General features: G+C 46.0%; 1 protein-coding gene across 2 annotated transcripts in view; it reads left to right on the top strand.

The window, feature by feature from the left end:
* Nucleotides 1-3,797: 3,797 nt before the first annotated feature.
* The window catches only part of SAR1B (secretion associated Ras related GTPase 1B), an 89,830-nt gene continuing 75,110 nt past the window's right edge, over nt 3,798-18,517 (top strand). The window contains exon 1 of one of the 2 annotated variants that reach the window (XM_088451365.1): nt 3,798-3,985. The gene's annotated coding sequence lies outside the window, so the exon portion shown is untranslated. The remainder of the gene's footprint in view (nt 3,986-18,517) is intronic. The other variant, XM_088451357.1, reaches the window with a different exon arrangement.

Genomic DNA, 18,517 nt, shown 5'->3' with positions numbered 1-18,517 from the left:
GGCCTCAGTCTAGGCAGGATTGAGGCAGACCTTTCAGACAGAGCTCACTGTGCTAGCAAGCCATTGAGGGTCAGGAGGCCTGATCCTAGACATGTGGGAGAAAGGGAAGGCTACCAAACTCTGGAACTGAGCTATGTTACCTGCAAGGAAGCAGGCCAGACTGAGAAGCTGTGGCAGCCAGCCAGCTAAAGACCAGGCCGGAGCCTGTGTCAGGACAGCTGACAATTGAGAAGCCAGGCCAGGCTAATTATCCCAATGTTACTCTGCAGGAGGCAGAGAGAGACTTTGGACTATGTGCCTGATTCAGACCCGGACACTAATTGCGGCCGCTCGCTGGCTAAAAGGGGCCGGCTATTTAAATCATGCGCTCGCACTGCGTCACGTAAAACTGCCCACTAAGTAATAGCGAGCGACCGCACTATGCGCTTTCACCTGTATAAAGATGCCCCTTTGCCACTCACAACACACGTCTTCTCCGGCAGTTGTAGGATTAATCGGGAATATCGAGAGCCATCAGAGCTGCTCGCAGTGCTCGCAGACGAGAGAGAGATGGGAATTGAGGCTCTTAAAGAGGTTTTAGGTTACCGTTGGTTCGTCCAGTTCTAGTTGTAGCTAAAAGGAATTTGAAGTCACCTTGGGAATTTCCGGAGGTTGTGGCAAGAAAAAATAGATGTGAAGCTGAGTTTGAGGCGTATGTGTGGCCCTTTTACCTCACCACCAGTGGAGGATATTTGCATTTCTCCGCTGGGTGTGGTACCAAAGAAAGAACAAGGCAAGTTCTGGTTGATACAACACCTGTCTTACCCGGAAGGAGGGTCAGTAAATGACGCCGATTGTAGTGTCACCTACAAGTCATTTGAGGATGCACTTAGTATCGTGCAGGATTTGGGGAAAGTGGCTTTGTTAGCAAAAAATTTATATTGAATCGGCTTTCAGGTTGCTCCCTTTACATCCCGAGTCATTTAGGTACATGGGTTTTCTGATAGGCAGTTCATTTTACGTAGATAAGTGTCTACCTATGGGCTGTTCTATATTTTGTTCCTTTTTTGAGTGTTTTAGCTCTTTTTAACAGTGGTGTTTCCAAGCGGGTACTGGCCAGTCAGGTGTCACTCATTATCTTGACGACTTTCTTTTGGTAGGACCGGCCGATAGCTCAGTCTGTAGCGAGCTGCTGTTTTCGGCTCAAGCGCTTTTTGGGTCAATGGGGGTTCTCATTGCGAACAAAAAGATGGAGGGGCTAAGTTGTCTTACCTAGGTATTGAAATTTACACTGATTTGGGTTTGTGTAGGCTCCCCTTTAAAAAATTCGCAAGATTAGCGATTTGTTAGCGATTTTTGTGCCCGTTAAGAAAATATCTTTGAAGCAGCTGCAGTCCCTACTAGGTTACTGAATTTTGCTTGTCGCATCATTCCCATGTGTAGGGTTTTTTGTTGCAGGCTGGAGCGAGCCTCTGCAGGTGTCAAAAAGGCTCACCATATGATCCGCCTTTCGGCGGATATGAAGGAGGATTTTAAGGTACGGTTGAGATTCCTACATGAATTTAATGGGGTTCGCATGTGGCTCGCTTAGTCTGTGGCTAATTGCAAACTTCAGTTGTTCACAGACGCATCGGGGGCTTTGGAGCATTTTTTGAGGTTGAATCGTGCGCAGAGGCTTGGCCTGATTTGTGGCATTCGGAGGGTTTGACTCGTAAATTACAGCTGTTGGAACTATTTCCAATTGTGGTAGCAGTTGAGCTTTGGGCTTCGAGGTTTAGCAATCGGAAAATCATATTTTGGTGCGATAACTTGGGGGTAGTTCAAGCTATTAACAATCAGAGGTCGGTCTGCCCCCAAGTGATATGTCTACTTAGACATTTAGTTTTTGTCTGTCTGCTTAGGAATACTGATCTTACGTCCAAGCATGTCCCGGGTGTTGAGAATGAGATTGCAGATGCGTTGTCCCGTTTCCAATGGGATAGGTTTAGGTTATTGGCCCCGTCAGCTGGGATTCATGGTTTGCTGTGTCCTGATTCTGTCTGGCAGATCATAAATCAGTCATTGAAGGACTCGCTCTGAGAGCACTTGCTCCAGGTATGTTGAGGTCCTATTCCGCAGCTTGGGAAGACTGGCGGGTTTTTCTTCCGAAGACGGAAGCCAGTAAGGATCCACATGTCAGTATGTCTGAGTTTGTATGGCAAGGGCATGAGAGTGAGCGTTCAAAGGCTTCTATGTCTTGCGCTTTAGCTGGCATTTCCTATTTCTCACGTCGGAATGGTTTGACTGATCCTACCAAGTCATTTATTATTTCTAAAGTGCTGAGGGGTTGGGTGAGGAAGCAAGCGACTTTAGGTGATTTGCGCAGGACAATAGACGTGGGTATGTCGAAGGATTTGGTTTTGGCAGTCTCAGGAGTAGCTAAGGGTGAATTTGAAGCAATTTTGTTCACTTTGCCTGTTGCAATGGCATTTTTTGGCGCTTTACGGGTTGGGGACTTAGCAGCGGCAAGTAAAAAAAATCAGCCAACTCTGGGTTGCTAGTGGATAATGTTGTGGTTAAGCCTAATTTAATCTTAAAAAAAAAATACAGAAATCGAAAACGGATCAGATGGTTAGGGGGCAATGGATTTCTGTCCCCTCACATACGGAACCAAGCATCTGGCCAGTAACCCTAGCTAACAGGTATAATCTGCAGCGTCCAAAAGGGTGCGGCACCCATTCGTTCAGGATTGGGGCGGCAACTTGCGCAGCAGCGTCAGGTTCTTCCACGGAGGCAATCAAGCACTTAGGTAGATGGAAGTTTTTGGCTTACAAGAGTTATATAAGGGGTGATAAATAAGTAGTGGCGCTCCTGGTGAGTTTGTTCTTTGGGAAGCCCAATGCCTTATGCTACCTGCCACTAGGGGGATTGGAGTTCTTTTCACTTTTGCCCTCAAATAAGCGTAAGACGTTTTGTGTCGTTCACCTCCATATGGGTCGCCCAAAAAACTCAGTTGAAACCCCCCTTTTTACCTGTTTGAGTTGGTATTATTATATTATATTAACGCTTATGTTATACGATTTTTCCCATTACAGGTTTTTTGAGGATTGTTGGCCATTCTTTTGTGTACTGGGCTAGCAGGCATAACTGGCAAGTGGATCATATGTACCTAACAACCCACAGAGGGTGAAGTGTGAAATTTACCCTTGCACAACTACAGCTTCTTATTCAAAATTACATTTGGTGCCTGTGCCCGTTTTACTGCCCTATTTCATGCCCAAAACCTTTTTGTGCCAACCCAAAATATTAATTGAAATTTGTGTAAGAGACACCATTTTTAGTTTAAATAGTGTTAACATAGTGATGTAACTTTATTTGTTTTCATGTAATATGTTCTGAATAAGAAGCCGGAAAATGAATAAGAAGTGACTAAGAAACTGGCCGAATAAGAAGCCAATTTCAGCCTCGTAAATATTCCTGTGGATACAATGCAGGAGTATCTATAGCAAATTTTAGTTACTGTTTTAGGTCTAGCACAACACTGTATAGATACACAAACACTGTCATATTTATATATAGGAAAATGTAAAACTACACGAATGTCCTATATTTTAAAGGCTGCACAGCAAAGATCACTGCTGCCAGCTCATTCCAATAGGTTTGCAAAAAGCTAATACAGCAGCACCTATTATACTGAGCCATGTGACTGACGACATGTAATTGCAGAGATTTGACACTTGCCTATACCCTAGTTTAGGGTAACAGCCATGCTCCGCCCTGTGTACTAGTGTAAACCCGTTGGTCTAGTGACAGCCCTGGAGCAGGTGGTGATCAGCAGCAGCAGATCTGTGAGTGACAGCGGAAGCTGGGAATCAGGATCAGCAGCTGTGAGTACTGTCTGTGAGTGCAGAGGTTGCTGCAGCCGGGGAGGAGACTGATTCCAGGGATCTGTGCTGGTGACTCTACACAGCGAGGATCATCCAAGTGGATCACCTCTCCCACTATCTCGTCCTGCTGCCACTGCAAGGTGACCACCCCTTATCTATCCTCCCTTTGTTTGTGGGGGCCGTGCAAATCATGCTACCTGTCTGGTTCTTCACCTGTTGATTCCTATGTATTTGTGTATCCATTTTATAATCTATATTTTTTTGCCTGTAGTTTATGAAGTTAGATGGGAGTCGGACCGTAAAATAGCTGGTTTTGTAATATGTTAAACAAGCTACTTGGTTCTTAGGGGATTTTCTTGTGTTCTGTTGTTGTTGCAGCAAGTTATTTGGCTGACAGTGCAGGTAGCATGATCATGTTTTGGGAACTTTCAATAACTTTTTTCATAAATAAATAGTAACTGCTAAATAAGAAGATGTACAAAGTGAAGGTTTTGGCCAAAATTGCTGATGCAAAGTCCAAGAAATAAAAAAAACAAAAATATTTATTGTTCTTGAGTTTGTCATTGCACAGAGAGCTGCACTGCAGTTTGAACTCTGCTTGTGTAAGAATATGTATCAGAGTTCATCGCTGCCATACAAGGTGGCATATATGTGAGAACTGAAGGCTGTGGGAACAAGTTTCCTTTGGGTCATGTTTCCATGTCCAGAGAATGCTATAGTACAGTGGTTCACAAACTTTTGTGAATCGCGGCGCCCTAGTGCATCAGAATTGTTTTCACGGCACCAAAAGTTTGTTATTGAGGAACTCAGAAAAACATGCATTGAAGTAAATTGTGCTTACCTGTCATCCTTAGGTTCATTTCTGTAGTGGATGACAGGTTTGCGCTTCTGTTTGTCCACATATTTGTATTACATTGGACATACATAATTTAATTTGGTGCTGGACGACCAACCTGAGGCACCCTTGCAAGTGTCCCGAGGCACCTCGGTGCCGCGGCGCACAGTTTGGTAACCACTGCTATAGTGTAACGAGGCAGTGTTAACCAAACTCAGTCCTTAAGGCATCCTAATAGTCCAGATTTTAAGCATATCAATGCATGAGCACAGGTGAATTAATTACTAGATCGGTCATTTTGATTTAACCATCTGTGATCAACCTTGGATATACATAAAACCTGCACTGAATGGGTACCTTGAAAACTGAGTTTGGGAAACACTGGCGTAAGGCAATTTGCGGACTACAGAACTAATGCGACCAAAAGCCAAAGCTGTAAGCAGTTACATTCGTAGTAGTGTGATCGGGGAGAGCTGTCCAGCACTGCGTTCACCAGAGCCCAAATCATCTGTTGTTCCTCTATATTCAGTAGTTGTGGTCCATACAGCCATATTTAAAGGGCCTCTTAAACTACGTTCATATAAGCACAATACAACACAGAAGGACGTATAATAACCACCCATGGTTTTATTTCCCCTTCATTGTTGACATCTGCTTTGGGGGACAGTGTATTTTAGTTTGTACTCTCCCTTTCAAATACTTATCTGATCTCTCTGAGCATTCATGTTCTCTTTTTACTCAAATTGAAAACACACTATATTCTTCTTGCAATGTAATATTTATTTATTGATTACCAGTTATTTATATAGCGCACACAGAGAATATTTGTCCATTCACATCAGTCCCTGCCTCATGGGAGCTTACAATCTATATTCCCTACTACATATACATTCATACAAACTAGGGTTAATTTTTTGGGGGAGCCAATTAACCTACCAGTATATTTTTGGAGTGTGGGAGGAAATCGGAGCACCCGTAGGAAACCCACGCAAGCAGAGGGGGAATATACAAACTCCACACAGTTAGGGCTGCGCTTGGAATCGAACTCCCAACCTCAGTGCTGTGAGGCAGTAATGCTAACCATTACACCGTCTGTGCTGCCCAATATGCACTATATGTGGATTAGTCAGTGACTTGCATCTATATAGCACAACCTATTTCTAATATCACAATCTGCGGCCACTATCATTATGCAGTGATATAACAGATTTCCTATCTCCACTTATTGCAGCCATATCTTCTACTGCCTCAATTTAGTACATCTGACTAATAAAACATTATTGAGGGATTTTCTTTGCTTGTACAATGGAGTAGACTTATAATGAGACCATAAAGCCTGTTTTTCTTTTCTGTTGTATTGTCCATGAAAGGAGGTTGGTTTTAAAAAGAGCTAGGTTGAGCAACTTCACTTGATTCTTTCTACCTGGCTATAAGAAGGAAATATGAATTTCCATTTTATAACCTGACAAAATGTCATGTCACAGTTTGAAATTTTTAATAGCTAAATATACAACAGAAATCCCTAGGATGGAACAATGGGACACCTCTATGGGGCCTATTCATCAAAACTAAAATTTTTCTGGAGGTAATTAGGTTTAGAACTCGCATGGAGTTCTACCTAATTACCAGAGGAATTCATCATTCCTCCTCTCCATAAGTATCTATTCCGAAAAGTTGTCATTCTTGCGATGACAGTTTTTCAGGAAATAGATAGTTATCTCTATCTACACTAACGTACCGCAGCTCTAATCCGTGCTGCGCATGCGCTGTTACATCCGTAAAAGCAACGCATGCAAGGCACTGCCTACAGCTGCAGCAATTCTGTGTGCCCCCCCCCCAACCCACCTCACCCTCCCCTCCCCTTAAACAGTAAAGTTTAGGGAAAAACAATATATATATATATTTTTTTTCTTTCTAAACTTTACTGTGTTCTGCCTGGAGAACACTGGAGCCAGAGGAGAGACCAGGGGGCGCTGGAGGGAGTGGAGGAGGACCTGCCCACGCTGACACAGGTGTCACCTGCTGTACGCCACTTCACAGTGGCGTATAGTAACTCCATCAAATTCCGAAAATACATAATATACGGAATTTGATGAATAGCATAATTTCCATATCCCCATACTAATGTATGGGGAGTGTGGAAATTAACGCAGGGGGACTTAACCAGGAGATATCAGTGATATCTCCTGAGTAAGTGTCTTCATGAATACTAAAATAACGGTAATTAAGGAAAATGTCCTTTAAAAACGTTATTTTAGTGTTGATGAGTAGGCCCCTATATCTCAGGACCAGGTTTTATGTGCTTATTTTATTACTCATTGTGGCCAAACTGCACATAAATTTGTAACCTATTTGTATTATTTTAAAATCTAACTCCTATTTGGTGGTTTGTGTATTGAAATAATGTGATGCCCCTTAATCGTCTTCCCCGTGGATATCTAGATCAGTATTCTGAAATGATGTTATCAACATTATATACTGAGACAGTAACAAAGTAAAAAGAGATTTGATTTGCTTGCACAGTGTCCAGACAACAAGTTCAGGCTCTTCCTTGGCCTGTATAGAAATAAGATTGTGATAGAGTGAGCACAGTGTTATTAGGGGGTTGGTTGCAAAATAAATAATTTAATCTGCTTTAACAATTTGAACACACTGTAAATGTAAACATATTTATTGATTAAGAGTAAACACTCCTGTATGCTTTCAAATAATTAATTGTGGTAGAGCAGTTCAGCGTTCAAAATATCAGAATATATCCAAATACCATGCTAGCATTTTCTGGCTATTAAACCTGAAATACAAGTTGACATGTGCAAGAAAACAAACAGACATATACGCATGTACGCATACCTCCCAACACTGTTCCCAAGGTAATCGAGTGAAGCAGGGACATTTCACGCCCTCTGGTAGTGTGCCTAGCAGTTCCGAAGCACTTGGCCACCTCCATCCAACCCCCCCTCTAAAAAAAAAATGTTGAATTGTCACACAAACATACCACCTGGTCACCATGGTGATGTCCTCCCAACTATCTGTGAGACGGAGCAAAGGTGCTGACTGATGGGAAAGTTCTGTTGAATCACTACTGTCTGCCTATATTAGGAAATATTATATTTATTTACATTTATTTAAATAGCGCCCACATATTCAGTTGCGCTTTACAATTGATCGCAAGCCATAGTAAAACGAGACTGGATAATAACAGACATAGAGCAGTGTTCTCCCCAGGCTGTTTTTTGCGGGTGCACCACCCTGCTAGAAACAGCCACCACCCGGCACTTTGGCAGCCTGCAAGTGGGGACAGTATCTGGGAGCTGTATAAAAAGGACCAGATCCTACAGACGTTGCAGCTTTCTCATAATCAGACGACTGGGCCTCTAATAAAATAAGAGGAGAATATATAAAATGTTATTTCAAGTTTAAATCATTATAAGGTCAGGGTTTAAAACATTTTATTATTGCGAAGGCCTCCACCCGGCTACGTCAGTAAGATGAAGCAGGCATGCAGGGAGGGGGCCAAAAAAAAAAAGAGTCCGGTCTGTGCAGTGAATTTGTATTGATCATTAATATATTATATTGATATGTGGGATTGGCTGCAATTTAAGAAACTTCAGCTAAAATCTTTCCGTTTCACTCAGAGTAAGATGTTAGATGCTGCATCGAGGTGGCACCTATTTCCCGGGGGTGGTAGCAGGTAATGAGTGTGGATGAGTCGCATATCTAATCTTGTGCAGAGTGGAGGGGTTGAGGGAAGACATGTATGTTGGTGTAGTCAATTTTTGATAGGCAGAAGGTAATTGGAGAGAGAATTTGGGTCAGAATTAAGTTTTTTCACAATAGGCATAATCACTGAATGCTTGATTAGTGATGGAGATACAACAATGCTGAACATTCCGCCACCTATAATAATATCGCCGGTATGTACCTAGAGCATCACAAAGGACAGCTCTCCTGATAATAGCTGTCCTTTGCGATAGCGGTTTTTGACCCAGAAGTCCCTCTGGTGCCCTTCTGCGCATGAGAATGCACACGCCGTGGGGGTGCTGGGAGAGACCTTTGCAGGGGAAATTGCGATAAGAAGCCCATAGGCTTCTATTGGGTAACGGCTAATCGCAGTCCACACTGGCAGTCCCAAGGGGAGAAAGCACCTCCCCTGGGGCTGCCTGTCTGGTTGTGATTAGCAGATAGCACTTCTAATAGGAAGCCACTGCCAAAAGACTCACTGTCTCACTGGGGTGGCGTGTTTTACTGGTGGCTGCAGCCCCTAGATAAATTCCACCACTGCTAGTAACTATTACATGTTACTGCACCCTGGTTACCGGGCAAAGTAAAGTCCAGGCTTACTTGCAGGGGTCCCTGGAAAAACCACTGGTGCTTTAGACTCCGCACTCTTAATACTGGTAGTGAGAATTCAGGCTGATAGCACCACATCTATTAATACTGGTAGGTCCATGACATCAACTGAAATGTATTAAACATTTTCCCCAAAAGGGCTTACAATGGCTAGAGCTGAGGAGTACCCAGAACTTTGTTGGCCCCATAGCAACTTTTTGAAGGGTACCCTCCCCAATGCTTCCAGTGGTTGTTCATTTTATGCCCCCATAATATTGCCCTAGTTCATTTATTGCATCATAGAGTAATAGTGTTCTAGTTAATTTTATACCCTATAGAAGTCCCCTAGTTCACATATACCACACAGTGCCACTAGTTCATATTATGCCATATTGTATTCCCACCAGTTCACAAGATGCCACATTGTAGTGTTGGAAATTATGTGTTTGCAGGCAGGGCCAGTCTAGACCAAGTGAAGGGCAGGGTGAAATTGTCCTTTTCCCTACATCATGGGCAGTCAACTGACAGTCTGTGGGTGCTGCAGCCCCCAGCTCACTACAGTCACTAACTAATGTGGTTATCGGCAGCTGCATACTATGAGCCCAGCTTGGAAATGCCCAGTTGCTGTAGCAGGTGGAACAGCATCGGTGCCTGGGAGGAGGCAGCAGCAGATAGAAGGTAGTCAGCAGCAAATTTTGGCCTAGGGAGGGGGGGCAAACAAAAGAAAGGCCCAGGCTATTATACTAATGCACCAGCAACAGAAATATGCAGACAAACTGTTTGGGTGTGGTTTGTCTAAAGTAGTGTGCTTATATATAACCAATACATAATATATGAAAAATATACCATAGCTATAATTAACTGCAACATTTATGGAGTGCACGTTACACAGGGAATCGGTATGATTTACCTCCGGACCCATGCCCAGCGGTTCAAATCCCGACAGCGGCAGCCCGACAAGGATGAAAATCCCGATCCTACCCAGGTAAGTATTCACGAAACTATTCTACCCCCTAACCCTCCCTAAGGGGTGCCTAACCCTAACCTCCCCCCCCCCCAGTGCCTACACCTAACCCCCCCTACCCCTCCGCCTAAACCTAAGTTCCCCCCGGGGGTGCCTAACCCTCCCTCCCCCTAACCTAACCCTAACCTCCCGAGGGGGGTGCCTAACCCTAACTCCCCCCCCCCCCGGGAGCCCCTAACCTAACCCTCCCCCTGTCCGCGCTTGGTGCCCGGCATCACTTCGATCGGGATGCCGGGCCCCGCCTCCCAGCGTCGGTAAAATGAGAGCCACCTAGATTTAGACGCCTGTCATTTAACCCTCGCCGGGATTAAGCAGTCGGGAAGCAGGCTGTCAGGATTAGGTCCGCCGGGTTCCCGACTGCATACCTTACACAGTACTGTTGGGGTGATTCAGAGTGGTACGCTGTTGTGAATTTCTCACATTTTTCCAATGTTTGGAAAACTCTGCATGTGCATGTCGGGTTCTGCTTCCTCGCACACAGGGCAGCTGCAGACGTCATGTGAATGACAGTCTGCAGTCGTTAGAGGGTGGCGATGGGCTCCATTTCACAAAACAGAAGCATGTCAACTCCTTTTTGTGGGAGTGCCGAGGTCAGGGTCTGCGTCTTCCGACACAGACTTCTCGTAGCCCTTGATGTGTCTCTGGACGCAGCACTTGGATCTGAGAAGCTAGCAGAAGGCGCCTTTTATTCTCAGACACCTCCTGCTGCATTAGCATGTTAGCATCATTGCTATATCCAAGGACGCAACATTGATGCTAACACCGTGATACTCTGAATCAGGCCCGGAGAGTGGGAATGCCACATAATACATAGAGCATCCTTGGGACAGCCAAGGAATACAGAGTCCATAATTGTGACACCACACAATATAGCAATTATGCTCCACAGCCATACCATGTCCTCTCCATCTATATCACATAATGCCCTCTACAGCTGCATTACCCACCTGCAGCCACATCATGCCCCCTGCCCACTAGTCACATCATGCCACCCATAGTCACCTTATACGCCCCCACCCAGCATTATATTGCTCTCCCCAGTCACCGTTGAAGTGTCAGTTGCGGGATTGGAGCACTGTCTTATTCAGTGCTCTGCAAAACTTTAACAAGGCTCCAGGCCGCCCCACCCACCGACCTCGCATAGGATCCTCCTGACTGACATCATCCTCCATTATGCTCTCTTCTGCCTGGCTATAGGATACCTGTGCTCTCCATCAGCTTCTGCTGCTGTTGTGACTCGGCGCCGCTGTGAGTTGCTCTGAGCTGGCATAAGAGCAGCTTCACATATGCCCCTTGAGCCGTCCCTGTGTGCAGTTGTTGATATTGCAGAGTCATATAGGCACACACCAGCGGATGACTCAAGCTATGAACAGCCCAGTTACTTAACCAGTGTTGTTGGTTTGATAGATTGCAGCTACAGTCGTACTCACTATTACATGTACCCTGGCGGATCTGTACAGCTCACCAGAGTGTATTCTGCAAACAGGTAGTGGTGCAGGGATGCTGGAGCGGCTTTACATGTAGGTATTAACCAGGTCTCTCAAATGAGCTAGGTAGGAAACAACTGTGTCCCACCATGTCACTCCACACAGTGCAGTAGCACATCAGATTGGAGGTCGGACCTCCCTGCAGACTGTGTCCTAGTGCCCAGCTTGTATGCACAGTGAGAAGACCATGCTTTCTAACATGTAGATCTCTGAGTACACATTATGCCTCCAGTGATACTTCTGAATGCAGGGCATTCCAATTTAAGTGAAGATCTTCTTAATTTAGGCACACTATCACTATCCTAGTCCTCTTCTCGAAGCTCAATTCCAACCCTCCAGCTTCACAAAGGTTGTAAACAAGGATACGCCTACTCTCCGACAGTGCTGGGCTTACTAATTAGCTCAGCTGTGTCTATCAGCGTGAAACGGGAGTGTGGAATATGGATCATATCAGTGTGGAGTTTTACGGAGAGGGAGAGATCGCCACTGATGAGTCCCCTTTTTCAGGCCTATGGGCCGGATCTAATTTCTTAGCAGATAATTTTGGGAACGTGGTAGACAACTATATTAGCTGGGTCCAGGGTTCCCTAAGCCTCTTGACCCCAAAGTAATGGCAACCCTTGCACCCACTATAGCTAGACCCATGGCTATCAGTGATCATATAACTGACTATGGTATTCAGTAATAAATACATTGGGATATCGTATAAGGGTTGAGTGGGTACATTTCCTAAGAGCTGATATTGGGGTCTTTCAAAGTCATCTTTGGGCTCCTGCCTCACTGCCAATGGTTCAGTGTTAAGTCAGGCACACTCCTTTGTGATCACCCAGCATCTTCCTGGATTTAGTGGCAGGTTTTTTTTAGCAGTGTCTTCTTCCTCTGTGACATCAGTCAAGCAGGAACCTTAATCACCAACCAATGTAAGCCAAACTCCTGCATTGTCTTCCAGACTTCCTTCTTATAGCCTTCCATGTTCCCATGCTCCTGGTCTGGATCATCAAGGGTGTTTCTAATCCTAAATCAGCGGTCATTGATTCTTCCTGTGAGAGGAAATTTAGGGCCTGATTCTGAGTCAGATGCCGAAGCACACGCAGCAGCATCTATTGGTGGCCACCAATCTGCGACTTTATGCAGATGCCGCTACAAACTCCTTCCCTTTTGTACATCCGTGCAACCAAATGTGCAAGGACTAGGATGCCCACTGTCAACAGCTGTACGCGCAGTAATACTGATTGGTGCATCCGTCTACGCCACCATCGGTTGCACCAGCCCTATGACAGGTGCAGTTTCTGCATCTGATTATGGCCTCCTGTGCCTGCAGCTGTGCGTCTGTGTAGTTAAGCCACCTTCACGGGTGTGGATTAAAACATCTAAAGTATTTAGATTGACAGTCAATATTCTACACCCTAGTGCAGGGTTGGGCAATAAGTGGCCCCCCAGCTGCTGTGAGACTACACATCCCAGCATGCCATGCTCTGGTATCAGCTATTGACCATTCTGTCTAGACACTGTAGATTAGGCATGGGGAACCTCAGGCCCTGGGGCCGTATAAGGCCCGGGGCATCATTTGGTCTGGCCCTCTGAGCTTTTTTCTGCTAGCCTCATCTGGCTAGCAGGGTGCCCAGCATGGCACCCTGCAGCCAGAATCTATGCAGCAGTGCCGTCAGGAGCATCCTTAGTACCCTTTTGACGGTACACCGCTGCCCTTACACCTCCCTGGAGCATCCTCAGGATGCTCTGGGTATTGGCTGTAATCAACAGCGATTGTGGCTCCGCCCTGTGTGACGTCACATTGAGGGACTGCGGCCTGCACCAGGCCCGCGAATGGTGTTATATGTATCAAAATGGCCCTTGACAGAAAAAAGGTTCCCCACCCCTGGTGTAGATCTTCCATCCCTGTACCGCTTTCACTGACACGCCCATGACACTCCCATACACATTTCATTTTTGCATGCACTGCTTGCCACCTCTCAGTCACAGCCCAGGAACACCCATTACTTTTCTACAAAATTTCTGATCCCATCCGTATTGATGGCATCAGCACCTTTGTGTGTACACCCTGTGTAATGCATGCACCAATTGCTAAATAAATCACTCTACGTGAATGTCGGCGCTGCGAGCGGCTCTGATGTATACAGCAGTACTTCTGCACATATACTATTAAATATATTTAACATGCTCTCTTCACTAAAACCTCTACACATCCAGGGTCATTTTAAGAAATCTGTGGTTCTTTGTGTGCCCCTGCAGCTGAAATCCTAATGCATCCCTGCCCCTCCCTACGGATCCATTATTCCCAGGAATTATTTTCCCACACTCCACTAGGAAGTGGGGGAGATACGGGGGACTACCTGAAAAATCTAGTCTCCCACCAGTAGGTAAAATACCATACCATTGATAGTCTCATTACTTTTGGCCCCTTTAAAAAGTTGAAGGCACATATAGAAACCGTTGTAATTCCTATACCGTTCACCTGATTTGGATGTAATTACCCTCATATTAAATCTGAAAGTCTGCAGTTAAAGCACATCTTGTTTGTTTCATTTCAAAGCCATTGTGGTGGTGAATAGAGGCCAAAATATGAAAATTCTGTCAATGTCCCAATATTTATGCACCTGACTGTACCTGTCCGACATCATTTAAACCTCCACATACCTGTCCCACATCATTTAACCCATTATTGAGCATCTTTTCAAGAAATTCACCTGCAAACTTACCTGACTTTAGTGGTCAAATTATGATATTTAAACCCCACAAAGTGCACAATTATTCATTGGGAGGGGTGCACCAGAAATTCTGCACTGTGTCCCGAAATTTTTACCATACCTTCCCCTCTCCGCCCCCCCTTAACCCTTCCTTAGTGGTGCTTAATCTTAAAACCCCCCAGGGGTGCCTAAACCTGATTCCCCCCCCCCCTCCCTGCACCCTAAACCTAACCCTCCTGGGGGGTGTCTAACCCTGATCTCCCCCCCCCCCACCCCCTGGTGGTGCCTCACCCTAAACCTCCCCAGGGGGTGCCTAACCCTAAGTCTTCCTGGGGGTGCCTAAACCCCCTTGCGGCTACATGCTAAGATTCCCCGCTTACCTTCGTTGGTGATGCCAGCCGTCGGGATTTCGGCATCTGGCTAAAGATAGGTGTCAGAATTTAGATACCTATCTTTAGTACCAGGTAGGGCTTCCAGCATTGGGATTCCGTCAGACGGCGTTCCGGAAGCCAGTAATTGAACTGCATCCCCTTTTCAGCACTAAGCCAAACCCTTTATTGCTTTATCTCTAATAGGGACACATTTATCAACAAGTTTTATCATACGCAACGAGTTTTAAAACTCATTGCGTATGATAATGGTGCTTTAGCCAATCAGCTCCTGTCATCTGTTTGAAAAATGACATTTGGGAGCTGATTGGAGTTTTAAAACTTGTTGCGTATAATAAAACTCGATACGTGGGCCCTATAATCTCTTGCAAACAATACAGTTGAAATCTTTTATTCCTGAGAGCACTGTCAAATTTCTCCTTTAGCATTCCAAGGTATATAATCTCCAATCCACTTTCTGCATGTGACCTACGCTCTGAATATGATTAAATGTAAACACACCTCGTTCTTCTGTTTAACGTGATATAATGACATGGCTGCTGGCTAACAAAACCTTGTCACACACCTTTTACAATATTTTCTTTTACATTTATATCTCACATTGTTAATAACATTAGTTGCAAATTATTGTTGTTAATTTTTCTGCTACTTGACAGTCACTAAAGTGGAGTGGACCTATTATCAAGTATTTGGTTAGGCTGTGGTTAGGGCTTTACCTATATTCTCTGAGAAATAATATGGGGACTAAAGGCGGGTATCCACTTAGAGATATACAAACGAGAGCACGATTACGACATTGTAATCGTGCTGTCGTTTGTATATCTAGTGATGTGCCTAGACTGAATGTTCACTCGTTCAGTCCAGGCACATCCCTCATCCCCGCACATGCTGAACCTGATGAGATCGTCAGGTTGACCAGCATGTACGGGTGATGTCGGAAGCGACCAGCGGGCACGCGCATCGCTGGTCGCTTCCGACCAAAACATGCACGATGCTTGTGCGATTTGCAATCGCTTGGTTAAATCACTAAGTGTATACCCCCCTTAAGGGTTCTATGTGCTGAGTCTTGGAGATAGATAAAAGGGGCTATTCATATAGAACATGAAGTGGCTACTAAAAGATATCGCATCACATCGATGCAATGTATAGTGAAGTTTAGTAGCCATTCATGTACACATACCTATCCGACGTCTTCGGGCACTGTCCCGCCCGTCCGCGATCCCTGTAGCGCAGTGAGAAGACAGACCTGCTCCTCACTGCGCATGCCCGGCGTCTGAGAGCAGCAGGTCACGTCAGACCTGCTGCTATGGACACTGGGAAAAGGGGGCAGAGCCAGCACCGGACAGAGGGCATAATTCAGACCCACTCGCAAGCGGGTCCATGTTGCCCAAGTGCGCATGCGCACGACCTAGGCGGCTCCGTCGTGCGCATGCGCAAGACCCGAATAACAATGGCCAAGCCGTCGTTATGGGTCTCGCATCAAAGGGGGCGTGCTGTCGATGGTGATTGACAGCACCCCCCCTTTGGTGGGCGTGGTGGGGGCGTGGCTGCCCAGACGGAGGCGTTCCCATGGGAATGCCTACCGTTTGGGGCTGGCCCCACTGATATCACTAGTGATGTCAGTGGGAGTGCTTTTGGCTCTGATAGAGCCAAAAGCACTCCAGGGCTTGCGGAAGCGAGACCCTACCGCAGGGTCTCGTCGCAAGCCCGATATCATTTTCAGGAGGCCGCTCCAAAAAGGAGGAGGGACGGCCCTGATTCAGAGCGAGCGCTCTGTCAGAGCGTCCGGCTCTGAATCAGGGCCAGAGAGCAGGAATGCAGGTTCCCTGCTGTGTCCAGCTTGCAGTTACAGATAACGCCATCCTCAGATGGCGAATCTGTACCGCAGGAGGGGACGGGAAGCTGAGCTTTTCGTTCCTTCATGAATCGCACTCACCATACAATAGTATGGTGATACGATACAGGCATGGAGCAGGGGTACCGCTTCTCCACGGTAAACTAGCTCCATGCATAGCACAAAGCAGAGAAGAGCCCTAATTTCAGCTAAACAGGGCTCTTCTCTGCTTCATTAATAGACCCCAGAGTAACAACCAATCAGCTATTAACTGTCACTTTACAGACTGTCTTTGAAAAATGACAGGAGCTGATTGGTTGATACTTTATCTCTCTCCAAGGTTAGTACATAGACCCCTAAAGAAATACTAAATGTTCTGTTCACCACCCCACTCCGGCTGCAAGCGTACCTATGGTTGACCATGTTGGAATTCTTATCATAACAGTTGGGGGGGGAGATGTATGAAGCTCAGAAGTGCGCTGATACCGCTTCTCCCCGATGCATGATCGGGGGTCTGGGCAGTAAATGACAGGGGCGCTATGCGCCTCTGTCATTATCGGCACTGCTATCTCATGCCTCCCAACATTTGCTGGGAGGAAGTCGGGACCCCGAAAAGGGGGCGTGGTCTAATCATAAGGGGCGTGGTCATATGACATGCCCCCGTTTACATCACTAATGGGGCATGTCCAGCATCTCCAAGATGCTGGGCAGCCCCCGGGCTTCCCCCTGTACTCTCAATAGATGCTGTGCACATGCGCACTGCGTCTATTCTACCTCTGCATACACGTTGCTCTGCATAGCAGAGCACCGTGTATGCTTCCCCCCCCACCGCAGGACACTGCGGCCCGCGGGTGGGACAGCGGGACTGTCCCAGAAAAACGGGACTGTCCTGCTAAATGCGGGACAGTTGGGAGGTATGCTTTCTACAAGATAGCAGCGCCGATAGCCTGGGCCATGTACAAACGGTCATATCGCCTGACCGTTCGACCTGCTGTAGCTGTCGTTATCGACAGCTACAGCCTGGAGCTAGCCTATCCCCACAGCAAGGACAGCGGTGTCCCTGCTGGGGCTGCTGCCGGCTCCAGGCTGCATGCGGGGATGTTTCGATACTTGCGAGATCCTGCGCATGCTCAGTGGAGCCGGCCAGGACAGAGACACAGGGCATCATCACTAGGCTGATGCGCTGTGGTCTCTAGTGGGTAGCACCGGAGGGAGGAGTTAACGCTCCCCCTCTCCGGCCGATGAGCTGTTCTTACATCTCATCGGTAGTGCTTCCTGCTTCGCCTCGGTAAAAAGGCGAAGCAGGAAGCGTTATAGCGGCATGTTAAGTGCTGCTATCATACGTCTACCCCAGGGACTTCTCTGTCTAGCTGAAGACCCATGCAGAGTGGCATAGCCAGGTTTTCAAGTGAAGGGGAGCAAAGGAAAAAAATAGGCGCCACAGGGGCGTGGCTCCAACATTCCTGGGGTTATACCACATCATAGTGGGAGTGGTCATGCCCCCAGGAGTCATTTTATTACCACAAAATAGGGATATGTAGGTTTTCAGCTGTTTGCAAGCTCTAGCTACCCAATACTGACAGCATAATCACATAACTGCAGGAAGATGCAAATAGTTACCTCATGACTGCAGCAATCACAAGGTGTGCAGTTACCCGACAGGACAACACAGCCATATTCTAGTGACAATATGCGCCCTGGAGCTGGAACACCTATAAACTACTATTTACAAAATCATAATTCACACTTGATCAGGTATATTTTATTTATTACCAGTAACTTATATAGTGCATTCATATTCCGCAGCACTTTTACAAAGACTAAGGAGTCTATTTACTAAGCCTTGGATAGCGATAAAGTGAACGGAGATAAAGTACCAGCCAATCAGCTCCTAACTGCCATGTCACAGGCTGTGTTTGCAAAAATGACAGTTAGGAGCTGGTTGTGACTTTATCTCCATACAGTTTTTCTCCATCCAAGGCTTAGTCAATATCACCTCTAGTTAGCCATTCACATCAGTAACTGCCCCAGTGGAGTTTACAATCTATTTTCCCTTCCACATGTATAAA

The sequence above is a fragment of the Taudactylus pleione genome, unplaced genomic scaffold, assembly GCF_031769625.1.
Source record: "Taudactylus pleione unplaced genomic scaffold, aTauple2 ptg000025l, whole genome shotgun sequence".
Lineage (NCBI taxonomy): Eukaryota > Metazoa > Chordata > Amphibia > Anura > Myobatrachidae > Taudactylus > Taudactylus pleione.
Note: the sequence above shows the minus strand (reverse complement) of the source record. Positions and strands in the feature narration are given on the sequence as shown.